Genomic DNA, 13,654 nt, shown 5'->3' on the forward strand with positions numbered 1-13,654 from the left:
ACTGCTGGTGATGTGTCAGTGACGCTAAACCAAGTTTAGGCAAATGCCCTGTACTGACGGACAGGGAGCGTTGAGCATTGCCCGCAGAGTGGTTGTAAAAAATCGCATGAAATCCGTGGAAGGAATCACTCGCGAGTTCTGAGGTGCTACCAGCAGTCCAGCAAAATGACTGAGCTGAGAGTTATGCAGAATGAGGTACAGTAGTCGAGCACACGCTACTGCAATCAGTGGTTGGTTGGTTGGTTGGTTGGTTGGTTGGTTGTTTTGGGGAAGGAGACCAGACAGCGAGGTCATCGGTCTCATCGGATTAGGGAAGGACGGGGAAGGAAGTCGGCCGTGCCCTTTCAAAGGAACCATCCAGGCATTTGACTGGAGCGATTTAGGGAAATCACGGAAAACCTAAATCAGGATGGCCGGACGCGGGATTGAACCGTCGTCCTCCCGAATGCGAGTCCAGTTGCAATCAGTGCTAACCAACGTCTGAGGTGGTGTAAAGAACGACGCCACTGCGTACTGGATGATTGGAGAGTAGTGACGAATCACGACATACCCTTTGACAATTCGATGGTTTGGGTTAAGCGAATGCTTGGATAACATTATCTGTTATCACGTTTAGTGCCAACAGTAGAGTGCAGATGAGGGTCAGAGGAAGGAGTGTTTAACGTCGTTAGAGGGTGTTTCCCTTAATGTGCTGAAGATAACGTTAAATGCGAAATTATTGTAAAACAATGTATAGCATTTTGTATTGCGTACAGTAGCGGAACACTTCGTAGATGACGACTGATTGCATCAACATGAAAATGCACGTTCTCATAAAGTGGCATCCGTGAGGCACTGGTTTCTAAACAGTAACATTCCTGAAATGGACTGGCCTGATCAAGGCAACGACCTGAATCCAATGGACGCCTTCGGGATGAGTCAGAAAGTCGCTCCAGACCCCATCGTTCAACTCCACAACCCTCTCTTCGGCTCTTGAGGAAAACTGGGGTGCCACTCCACAAAATTCAGACAACTGATTGAAATTGTCTCCAGCAGAGTTCAAGGCGTCATAAAAGGGAAGGGTGGACACATTCCTTAGTAATGTCTACTAGTAGGTGTCCGGATGCTTTTGATCTGATAGTGTATATGAACGGGCGTGGCAGAAGAGGTGGCGACGTAAAGTTCCATATCACTAGAATGGAAGCTAATACATTCCGTTAAATCGCAGACCTGCTCCCCAGGTTTTCGTAGAGCAAGAACACGTGACTGCTTTCGCAAGTTGATGTTAAATTTGGTAGCCCTGTTGGTGCAATTTCCGACTTGTAGGCTACGTGCTCGCATCAGGTTTCTTCTTCCCCTTTCTTTCAATCCACACTTTTAAAAAAATAATAAACGGAGAAGCGCTCCCTCACTATCAGGTACGAGATATACGAAGGCAACAATTCATCAGCGTATTGGTTGGAAGCACTGGAAAAATACATCCACAAGAACCTTGCATGGATTACAATACTAAATGCACGCCAGAACTAAGATTAAGTCTGTGTGGGTACATGCGAATGTAGAATAAAAGGAATGATGGGGGACATAAGCAGAATGATGGGGGACGTAAGTAGCTGAAGTATAGAGCCTCTGTGATGTGCATTGGACGTAAAGCTAAGATCCAATCTGAAAAGTTTCGCAACCTCACCCTATGATGACAAAAGACCTCTTCAAATCACGTCATTATTACACAGTTTGGTCATCCAGACAGCAAGATTCATTTTCCTGGCAGGACAATTCCAAAGCTGATAGCTCTTTCCGTGATCCGCATTCGGGTTGGCTACCTCTCAGGTCAATGACACTGCGTCAAAGAGAGACAGCTACTGAAGGGCAGTGACTTGCTGTTAAAATTCTAAGCAGAGCAGGAGAAGAATTAAGAACAACACGATTTGCGTCCTACACATATTAGCTTTAGACATGCCTATGACTGCACTAACGATAAACCAATGCAACCTAACGGCTTTCCTTTGTATTCGCTGCAATTTAGCACGCCGTAAACGCGCTTGGCGCGTTTCGCCTACAGATAATTGCGACAGATCGGTAGCGCCTACTGGAGAAATCCCACGACCAGCAACGAGTGAATAGGAGATTATGAGTAGATGTGGGCGCACACGTAACTGCAAGCTTGACGAGTATGCATGATAAAGAGCTTTGTGCAAGCACACCTGATCGTCTGTACTGTATTTTGCGCACGTATTAGGTCTGTTCAAGCTGCTTGACGCGTGATCGATTTTTAATCATACATGCTTGTGCAAGCATACCGAAGTAAGTTTTACGAACAAACGTCAGTTGTAAGGAAATCATCGTAGAGGCACTATGTCGAGCTATGTCAAGTTACTCGCAAATTGTTGGACAAATATTTCGAATATACGAAAGCTAGTTTTGAAAGCAACTGACCCTATCTTTAACAAAGATGGCTTAGTACTAACTACAGGAGGGGGGGGGGGGGGAGTCGAAGGTATTTATTAACCCGGGACAGGAAAAGGTGAAGCCTGTAAGTAAACGTATTACAAATGTGTCTGAACTTTTTATAATCTCTCAACCAAACGAAAAATTGCAACACTGATGTCAGTCTTTCGTGTGGTGTAATAGCCTCTCTAGTGAATTATTATGTTGTTTAATCGAATATACTGAGTGTAATGCAATATTATCCGCCACCGGTAGCTGAATGGTCAGCGTGACGGATTGTCAATCCTCTGGACCCGGGTTCGATTCCCGGCTGGGTCGGGGCATTTTCTCCGCCCAGGGACTGGGTGTTGTGCTGTCACCACCACCACCACCACCACCACCACCACCACCACCGACTGCAGGTCGCCGAAGTGGCGTCAAATTGAAAGACCGGCACCCGGCGAACGGCCTGCCCGACGGGGGCCCCCAGCCATACGATTACATAAATAAATGGAATATTCTAATATGTTCTATTCAACCTGAAACAATTACACCAATCTCGTCGACATATGTTCGCCTCAGAGTAACACATGGGGAAAAACGTTTCTCGATTCACTGGCCAGCCTTTACGCCACATGCCACATTTTCTCTTTTTCGCATGTCAAAGCCAGCCAAAATTAACAGTCTTCGTCTGAGCTCTAAATACTCGAAGTACACTATAATGCTTGTGCAAGCAAGCTTGGACTGTGTAGAAGCAGCATGCTGGGACAGTGTAGAAACGAAGGGAAATTGTTCATTCTTGAACAAAATGCTTGATCATGCATAGTTATTAAGCTTGAAATTACATGTGTTGACACATAAAGTAGGGCGTACGGTGGAATATCACCCTATTCCCATGCTTGTGTGTTGAAAGTGAGTTTAATTCGTGTGTATTTTATACGAACATGATTCGAAACTATACGCCTACGGCGCAATACAAGGTGCGTTCCAGAAGTAATGTGACCAAATTCATAAAAAAATCATTTATTGAATATATTAATACAAATAATCAAAAATTTTCAAAATAGCACCCTCTTGCGTCGATACACCGGAGGCGGTGTTTCCAAGCCTGGAAGGCATCCTGCAATGCCTTTTCCGGAATGTCCTTTAGAGCTGATGTAATATGCACCTGGATGCTTTCAATCATGTCCCAATGTCTTCCTTTCATGACTCCTTTTCAATGAGGAAACAAAAAAAAAATAAGTCAGTGAAGCCAGGTCAGGACTGTAGGGAGGCTGGGGAACCAATGGGGTCTTGGTACTGGCCAGGAGGTCGTTAACAGTGAAGGCGCTGGGACTTGGCGCGTTGTCGTGGTGAATCTTCCATGTGTCCTTGATGTCACTTCAGCAGCACGAGACCCTCCTTTTCAGTCTTTTGAGCACTTCTAAGTAGAAAGCTGAGTTCACTGTAGTCCCAGTAGGTACGAATTCGTGGTGGACAATGCCTCTGACGTCAAAGAAGACAATGACAATGGTTTTGATCCTGGACTTGCTCGTGCGTGCTTCTTGGGACGGGGCGACGATGGGGTGTGCCACTCTGAACTCTGCCTTTTTGTCTCAGGGTCGTACACAAAAATCCATGACTGATCACAAGTGATAACTGAGTTTAAAAGATGAGGATCATTTTCACACATTTCCAAAATTTCTCGGCACCGAAGCACTCACGTGTGCTTGTGTTCGTAGGCCAAAACTTTTGGGACGAGTTTCGCACACACCTTTCTCATGTTCAAATCTTCGTTCACAATGCGGAAAACGGATGTTTAGAGTTTGTGCTATCAATTGGAGGTTGGTTGGTTGGTTTCGGGGAAGGAGACCAGACAGCGAGGTCATCGGTCTCATCGGATTAGGGAAGGATGAAGAAGGAATTCGGCCGTGCCCTTTCAGAGGAACCATCCCGGCATTTGCCTGGAGTGATTTAGGGAAATCACGGAAAACCTAAATCAGGATGGCCGGACGCGGGATTGAACCGTCGTCCTCCCGAATGCGAGTCCAGTGTCTAACCACTGCGCCACCTCGCTCGGTTCAATTGAAGGCTTAGCCGTCTGTCAGAGTTCAAACAATCGCGCACACGCGTCACATTTTCGTCGACCCTGTGCGGTTGATGGCCACCCACTGCGAGGTTCGTCGGTGATCTCCTCTCGGCCCTCCATGAACGACTTGTGCCGTCGGAAAACTTGTAATTTGGACATGCAATCATTCCCAAAGGCATACTGAAGTAATTGAAACGTTTCGGTGGCGAACTTCCCATGTTTAACGCAAAATTTGATAGCGTACCGTTGCTCTACAGAATGATCCATTGTGCCGTGTTACATAAAACGGGGTTGACGGAAACGCACGTCCTGACTAAGGCAGCTCGCAGCCGAATGAGACAAAGACCGTTTTACCGTTTTGAAGCTAACACCCCCCCCCCTTCCCCCCTTCCACTAGCCCAGCCGGTTACTACACGCTGTGGTGTACCTTTGCGTCAGAAAAAAATTGGTCGCATTATTTATGGAACGCACTCTGTATGGTGAATATACGAGTATGTGGTGCATGTTCTTTCGGGCATGTCCGAAAGAACAGACAACTATAATTATGGCGAAACGCCCAACGATCTTTTCAGTACAGATGCAAGCCAAGATCTAATTCTTAGCGGAATCGGCGAAATGTTGCGAAAGGAGAATGGGCAAAGGGCACTACAATAGCAGTGTGTGGATAAGTTGAGAATTTGTGTCTGACGGGAGGCATGCCTGAGTAGTCCGTGTAGCTGCAATGACTTATGTGTCCGGATGGCTTAGTCGTTAGAGCATATGCCAAGTAAGCAGAAGACCCGGGTTCGAATCCCGTCCGGCATAAATTTCCAAATTTCCCATTGATTTCAATCGATGCTCTCTCGCAGCAAATGTCTTAATTACTTTGTGTCTCAGTACGGTGAAAACTGTGATGGTACAAAAGTTGCATTCACAGCGTTTACACAAAGATGGTTCTATGTGCGCGTTCTACAATCATATATCCGTTAGGTCGATAAGACCGCCCCCTATATAACTAACGTAGCTGAAAAGATTTACGAGGTGCGTGACGACATGCTTCGTAAAACGAGTAGTGGTTGTTACACCCGATAAGGACCATCAACTATTAGGTCGGTGTTTGGACTGTTTTTACTTTAATCTCAATTTAGCTTCCAAATGACACCAGGAACAATACCTGCAAAATGTCAGACCTATCCTTTTCAATATTAGTCATACACTTGGTAAGTCTTATTTACACCTACTGTTATTTTCTACACTGTCGTTTTTAATTCATTCAACGTTACCTTTGAAAAGATCTTGTTAACGTACTTTTACACACAGGATTGGCACAAACATGGGACCATCAGATTATGAGCGAAAAACTTTGAAGCAACAGTATGTGCATTTAATATGAAAATGCCAGGAAAGCCCAAACGGTGTCGATAACAGGAACGAATAGAGGGATTTCAAAATGACGTAACCAACGGTCCCAAGCGTTGTTTCGCTTTGAAGTTGCGACCACAGTCACATCTCACAGTTCTGCTGTCATGGGTGACATTTCTCGCACCTGAACTTTGACAGTTCCCTGCAAATGAGTGTTGGTTTCAGCGAGACGGTGCTACGTCTCATTGTGGACAAATTTCAATCGCAGCAGTGCGCAGTGTTTGATGACAGGTCATTTCAAGGAATGAGGACATTCTGTGGCCTCCCAAATCTGCCGACTTACCGGTCTGTGGTTACTTCCTTTTGGGGGTTCCTGAAACACAGAGCGTACGCTGAACGTCTACATACAACTACGGAACTGAAAGACACCATTCGTGCAGAAATCAGAATCATTTCCATACAAATGCTTGAAAAGGCTGTGAACGATTTACATCACAGATCGTGTGGGTGTCAACGTTATATGGTTGTCACCTATAAAAATGTACAGTGCCGGAAATGGCAATGCGCAAGGGTTTTATTGTGTCTGAAAATGTTTTACATCACAATCCTCTGACTGTTTCGCTATATCCGGTTTTCTGCCACACCGTGTATTTAACATACCTCAATTTTCCTTTTGTCACCAATAAACGATGAATTCATTTAATTTGGGAAATTTACTATCATATAATGGTAATATAATTTTTGTAATGAATGTTCTTTATACCCAACGGCCATGCTCATACTCTTATAATTGAACTTACTCTGGTCCTCTCGAGCTAAACATTGTTCTGGTCTTATTCTGTTTTTTTGTTGTTGTATGCATTCCCTTTGTTACTCGCACTGTCTGAACTGAAGTTCACTTTACCGTAAGTATGCAACGACCTTGCTCAACACACCTTAGCAAGTTCAACAAACGTCGATTTTATTCTTGTTAACAAAGGACGACTGGATCTCCTCCGTTCAGTAATTCAACTGCTTTAGATATGTAATGACAACGTAATTTCTGGTAATCATTTTTATCCATCAGTCACGATCATGCTGCGTGATCACAATTACAATTTCCATTAAACTGTCCAGAATAATTGTTTCTGGTCTACTTTTATTCTTACTAAGACGACTGAAACCAATCAATTCGATAATTCAAATGTTTATGCAAATGTAATGACGAAAAGTTGTGTTTTTTGTAATCTCCATTTTGTATATCCAGCAGCCACGATCGTTTTGTGTAATTTTAGGTACTTGTTGTTTTACCTGTGTGATAATGATACGAGTTTCTTTACGCACTGGTTTATGTTTGTCTTGTACTTTACATTGGTGGTGGTCTATTTTTCTCTGCATTAAGTTTTTGCGAATATTTTCAGAAGCTATGTAGTGTCTTTTACTCTTGTTTATCGTCTCTGTAATTCGTTCATCCGATAAACTCCATTAACGCATTCGGGGCGTAATTATTGTATTAAATAATTTTACATTTTTTTTCCTTTATGCTAACCTTGTATTTATATTACCGTACGTTACACTCGCGCACTTACGGTCATCACTTTTGTTTGAACCGATTATGATATCTTACACTCGGTATTTCGCACTCCATAGATGTCAATCAGGATGTCGCATGTTCACTTCTTTCTGCCCGGTCAGCCCAGGATAGCGCAGCACGCTGTTTCGTTGCCATCGCCTACCACTATCTGTGCTTGTGCCAGCGCGCACGATTGACGATGCTGGTACATGTCTGCTTTCTGTTTGTGAACATTAATTGCGAAAGCTGTTGAGGGACCACCTCGGTAGCAGCGCGGTCGTCGCGAGGGATTGCGAAGCAAAGGGGCCCAGGTTCGATTCTTGTCATGGTGAGAGATTTTCTCCGTTCTGAAACTGGGTGTTGTGTTGTCCTTACATTTGTAGCGTCATAATGGACATAGCGTTACTGAGATGGCTGAATGGGCACACCCCAGAAAAAAAACTTGTATTTTCGTTGGAAGTTACATATCATGCTTTATGTGCATGTTTTTCTAACTTTTTCACTAATCCGCCTCGTAGAACTGCATGCTACCTGAACATGTTCACTTTGAACCAAACCGGGTTTGACGTAATGAATGAGATACAGGTGTGGTGTATTATTATTATTATTATTATTATTAAAGTTCGCGCTATTCAGTATTGGAGGCACAAAATGTTCAAGATTATTTTATATGATTGATTGAAGATGGCCCACAAAAGGTTCTTTCGTCACTTTAATATTCCAACAAGTAGGTGCAAAATTCGTAACCTCTAACATTATGATGTTGCCGTAGAAATACCTTCTCTCAAAGCATCATCAGAGATTCAGGACAAAGCAACTGTGTGAAAAAACACTTGCTTTATTCACATATAATACCATGCAAATAATATATTTAGATTTCCGAGAAGCGTTCTACGGTGCAGGGCATTAATGATGCTGCTGCTACTGCCTACAGGAAAAGTACAGTCGCTGAGAATTCGGTAAGGGCAGTGAAAAAACAGGAGTACCTCTGGTATCAACGTTGTATGCTTATTTCGGAATATCAGATCCTTATCTCAACTTGTTACGTGTGATCTGAACTTATACAGGGTGTCCCAGCTATCTTCTCCACCCAAAATATCTCTGGAACAATAACAGTTATTGGAAAAAGACTTTCACCGGTATCAATGTAGGGCTGGGGCCCGTGAATGTACACAATTGGAAACATTCTAAAACGAAAGCATATGTGTTTTTTAACACAAACATGTTTTTTTAAATGGACCTTCAGCAATCCATGGCATGACAAAGCACATACATAATGGCGTTGATTGCATCGCAATATTCCCATTACATCCCGAGATATTGAGACGCGAAGTTGACGCTTGAAACACCCGATATGCGCTGCCTCCGCACGTCCTAAGGCTCAGGCGTGAACCCCATGTTGCCCGTAATCGCGATGTGATTCACATGCGTAATCACACTTCCACACTTACCAAGAGGTCCGAAACGAATAATACGGTCTGCTGCCATCCTGCATTAACGTCGTACATTCCAGCAGGTATTTGTCCCATAGGCTAGGGGTGATGCGGTTCTGTAACATATCTGTGTACCGCAACGCTAGTCACAAAGTTAACTTCGCTTATCGTTAATCCGTTACGAAAAAGGTAATGCCGTTCAACGTTAAAACTTTAATTTACTGTAGATCTAGCGCAAGTGACAGTTAATCATTCACTCGTAATAGTAAAATTCATGTTGATGGTTTTCGTGAAACGAGCAAGTGGACTAAAAGTTTTACCGTTGTTTAGGTAAAAATGTTTTGATTTGGGAAGTTCAGGTAGGACATAGAAGATTAATGTAAACATGTTTAACCAATTAGTTTTATTATCACATAATTATCAATGTTATGTTTATCTAATGCGTTAAATGACAAATTGTTGCAAACAAATATTTCTTAACATCACTGGGTAAAATGGCCCTTTGTAGAAACTTCCACTGTGATACCAGCACTACAAACTAAACATAGCGTTCACATCTCATGCTCAAAGTGATGCCCATTGGCTTGCACACATAGGGTCACTCTGCGGATGAAGGGTGCCCTACTTCGTGCTACTGTTTCCTCTTTGATGGCTGTACAAGCATCATTAATGCGTTGCTTCATGTCCTCTGGTGTTGTTGGTTCATGTTGGTAAACAGCATCCTTCACTGCTCCCGAAAAAAAATAATCCAGCGGTGTAAGGTCCGGAGATCGGGCAGGCCACCTAACTGGGCCACCTCGTCCAATCCACCTACCAGGGCGTGCGCTAGTAGCGCATGTCGGGTGTTTCAAGCGTCAATATCTCGGGATGTAATGGGAATATTGCGATGCAATCAACGCCATTGTGTATGAGCTTTGTCATGCTATGGATTGCTGAAGAAAAATATAGGAGGTCCATTTAAAAAACATAAGTTTGTGTTAAAAAACACATATGCTTTCGTTTTAGAATGTTTCCAAATATGTACATTCATGGGCCCCAGCCCTACATTGAGACCGGTGAAAGTCGTTTTCCAATAGCTGTTATTGTTCCAGAGATATTTTGGGTGGACAAGATAGCTGGGACACCTTGTATATACAGCGATTATTTCATACTACGTATACACTTGTCTTTAAGCTATTGTATGTGACCTTTCGGGTAAATTTTACATCACTAAAAAGATAGTCTTCGTTCAGTAATGCCAAATGTAAGTAACAGTTTCCATTTGTGATTACAAAACAAAATATTTCTTATGTTCTACAGCATTAATTTATTTTGTTAACCGATTTTCGGCTTAGGGCGATCATCAAACTTCAAAGGGGGTACAATATTCGACAACATGGAAAAAGGTCTAGAGCACCAGCAGCAGCGAGTACTGTTTGTATAAAGCGTTTATTTTGCATTTTGTTTACGACCTTCCACTAAGGAAGGGATTCTATTAGTGTTTATCTGCTCTGCATAGTAACTAACAGTTCTTGATAAAACTTTACGTAGTTTTCGTGTTAGATTTCTTAGTGTTTTCTTGATCGTTTAGAACAGAAAGCGCCCTAAAACCGTCTTTTGTTTGTTTCGCGGCCGTTAGCCACTAGACACTTGAATCAGCAGTTGTCTTGTGACAGCCAGAGCGAGAGCACCAGCAGCAGCGAGTACTGTTTGTATAAAGCGTTTATTTTGCATTTTGTTTACGACCTTCCACTAAGGAAGGGATTCTATTTGTGTTTATCTGCTCTGCATAGAAACTAACAGTTCTTGATCGTTAGGAGAGAAATTTATTTTGTACTTATTTGCTGCGCTTAGCTTTTAAATAGTTTTTCTGGGAAAACCTAGCGTAGTTTTCGCGTCTCGTATTTCAGTGAGTGTTTCTTGATTATCAGAGTAGCTCATCAGAAGATTATCTTGGGAATTTGTCACCGTATAGAGTAGGGTAAACATAGTCATGTGTAGGGACTGTGGTTGTTGTGAGCGGACGCAAGGAGAATTGGCCACTCTTCGGGGGCAGGTGGAGGCTTTGTCTGTTAGGCTCATCGAGCTCGAGGCGCAGGCGTCGGCTCGTAGTGGCGTTGGGGCAACTGTGGTGAGACCTATGCCTACTTCGGTGGCCTTGGAATCACATGGAACCCCTGATGTCGCTGCGTCTTCCGGCAGTGAGCATCTTACCGGTCAGCCATCACTCCAGGGTGAATGGCGGACAGTGGTGGGCTCGCGCGTGCCTGGCCGAAAGGCGAAGGTGGGATCTGGCCGCGTGGCAGCTGCCTTACCCCTTTCCAACAGGTACGGGGTGCTTCCTAGTGGTGATGACATCGTTTCCGAGCCACCACAGGATGCCTCGCCTGTTGGGCCAGTGGCCGATTCTCCGGCAAGGTCCCGACAGTCACAGAGGGCGGGCCTATTAGTTATAGGGAGCTCCAACGTTAGGCGGGTTATGGAGCCCCTCAGGAAAATAGCGGGTAGGTCGGGGAAGAATGCCAGTGTGCACTCTGTGTGCTTGCCGGGGGGTCTCGTCCGTAATGTGGAGGAGGCCCTTCCGGCAGCTATTGAACGCACTGGGTGTGACCGGCTGCAGATAGTAGCACATGTCGGAACGAATGACGCCTGCCGCTTGGGTTCTGAGGCCATCCTTGGTTCCTTCCGGCGGCTGGCTGATTTGGTGAAGACAACCAGCATCGCACGCGGAGTGCAAGCTGAGCTTAATATCTGCAGCATAGTGCCCAGAGTCGATCGCGGTCCTCTGGTTTGGAGCCGTGTGGAGGGTCTAAACCAGAGGCTCAGACGACTCTGCGACTATAATGGTTGCAAATTCATCGACCTCCGTTATTGGGTGGAGAACTGTAGGGCCCCCCTAGACAGGTCAGGCGTGCACTACACACCGGAAGCAGCTACTAGGGTAGCAGAGTACGTGTGGCGTGCACACGGGGGTTTTTTAGGTTAGAGGGACCCCCCCTTGGGCGAAACGATAAAATACCTCACGGCTTACCAGAGAGAACATCAGCATCGTTGATAAAGAACGTCCGTCCTCAGAGACCAAAAACAGGAAAAGTTAACGTAATATTGGTAAACTGCAGGAGTATCCAGGGCAAGGTTCCTGAATTAGTATCGCTTATTGAAGGAAATAGTGCGCATATAGTATTAGGAACGGAAAGTTGGTTAAAACCGGAAGTGAACAGTAACGAAATCCTAGACACAGAATGGAATATATACTGTTGAGTGGTACTTAAGTAAATAAATTAGTGAAATCAAAGTGAACTAGAAATTAGAATATAAATGGAAAACTTGGTTTAGTTTAGAGAGTTACATACTGGCATTCAGCGGGCAAAACAGCAGAACAGAAGAGACAATGACCATGAAGTCGGCGAGTTCCACATAAGCGGGCGCTGTCGATTCAGCCGTCAGGGCATCGCCCGACCGGCTCACGTGTTTCTCAGTTGTCGTATGTGAGCAAAGGCCCTCGCCTACATCCCAAGAGCCAATGACCGACGTAAAGAAGATTCTTCGAGAAGCTATTCAACGTGACAGAAGAGGCAATGACCGGCTCACGTGTTTCTCAGTCGTCACATGGGATCAAAAGCCCCCACCTACATTCCAAGAGCCAACGACCGACGTTAAGAAGATTCTTCGAGAAGCTTTTCAACGTGACAGACGAGGCAATGACCGTGAAGTCGTTCACCTCCAGTAAACTGAAGTGAATAAATACGCAAGACGCAGTGGGCCAGACAGATGAAGCCGGAGACGGAGTCGAAGACGGAGACAGACGAAGACGGAGACAGACGAAGACGGAGACGGGGGCGGAGACGAAGACGAAGACGAGAGACGAAGGAAGAAAAGAAGAGTAGCAGTAGTTTTCAGTCAGTTTCGGTGCTGAAGACCGTCATGCAAGAAGAGTCTGCATCATGCACAGACGAACCAAGTCCGCCGCTGTAATGGAATAGCAAGCAGCCGCCGTAGCGCCAGAAGACAGAAGTTAAAAGGTATTTGAAGTCTGATTTTTACATACCCGGGTGACTCGTGAGGACGGGAAGGAGACGGCCTCACATCAGCAGTCACCTGTGAGCTGGGATGAAGACCTGACAGCCGAAGACTGGCAAGCGGGAGTCCGTGGTTCGAGTCCGGGACACTGGCCTTCCTCCGCCGCGCCGCTCCGCTGGTCGACGCACAACACACGCGGCCGCTTAGAGAAGAGAAACACTGGGACGCCACACCCAAGATATCATCCGATGCACGATTTCGCTCGCAATAATTAAACGGGCCACCTCGCGCTGCGCGTCTGCAGTCAACTGGGCGAGACAGCGACACGAGATACACACCGCTACGCGTAATCAGACGCCGCCGCCGCTGCCGCAGCAGAAGACTTCACAAACGACACAGCTGCCGCTCTCCGAACCAGAACATCCCGTAAGATACAGTTGTACAAATCTTCAATAAAAGTTATCTTATGTAAAAATGATGTTTCATTCGACCTCATACCCGAGCCAAGGAAGAACCCACCCTGCCCACATGTTGTTAAGAGAGAAAAGTTAAATTATTTAATATTTTCACCCTGACAGAATGCTTTAGAATGCTCATCCTGACAATTGACAGCATCAAAAGAGAAAACCCAGTTACATTTAGTGACAGAAGTGTCACATTTAATATCACAACTATTACATTTGATGTCAGAAGCCGTTGTAGTTGTTACATTTGGTGTCAGAGAAAAAACCCTTGGCTCAATATGAGGTGTGAATGACAGTCACTAAAGGTCCACAGTTAGTATTGTTTAATGTGTGATAGGATAGAGGTTTGCATAGCAGTCGTAATATTTTCTTTATTTAGAAGTGTATTCTC

At 44.7% G+C, this 13,654-nt stretch overlaps 1 protein-coding gene across 4 annotated transcripts in view; it reads right to left on the reverse strand.

Annotated features, from left to right (window-relative positions):
* The window catches only part of LOC126252900 (bestrophin-2-like), a 467,283-nt gene that overhangs the window by 203,484 nt on the left and 250,145 nt on the right, over positions 1 to 13,654 (reverse strand). Inside the window, exon 1 of one of the 4 annotated variants that reach the window (XM_049953874.1) lies at positions 12,828 to 12,916. The exons of the other annotated variants lie outside the window; for them this stretch is intronic. The gene's annotated coding sequence lies outside the window, so the exon portion shown is untranslated. Of the gene's footprint in view, positions 1 to 12,827; positions 12,917 to 13,654 lie in introns of those variants that run through there. 4 annotated transcript variants of the gene reach the window in all.

Source organism: Schistocerca nitens, chromosome 4 (genome assembly GCF_023898315.1).
Source record: "Schistocerca nitens isolate TAMUIC-IGC-003100 chromosome 4, iqSchNite1.1, whole genome shotgun sequence".
Taxonomy (NCBI): Eukaryota; Metazoa; Arthropoda; class Insecta; order Orthoptera; family Acrididae; genus Schistocerca; species Schistocerca nitens.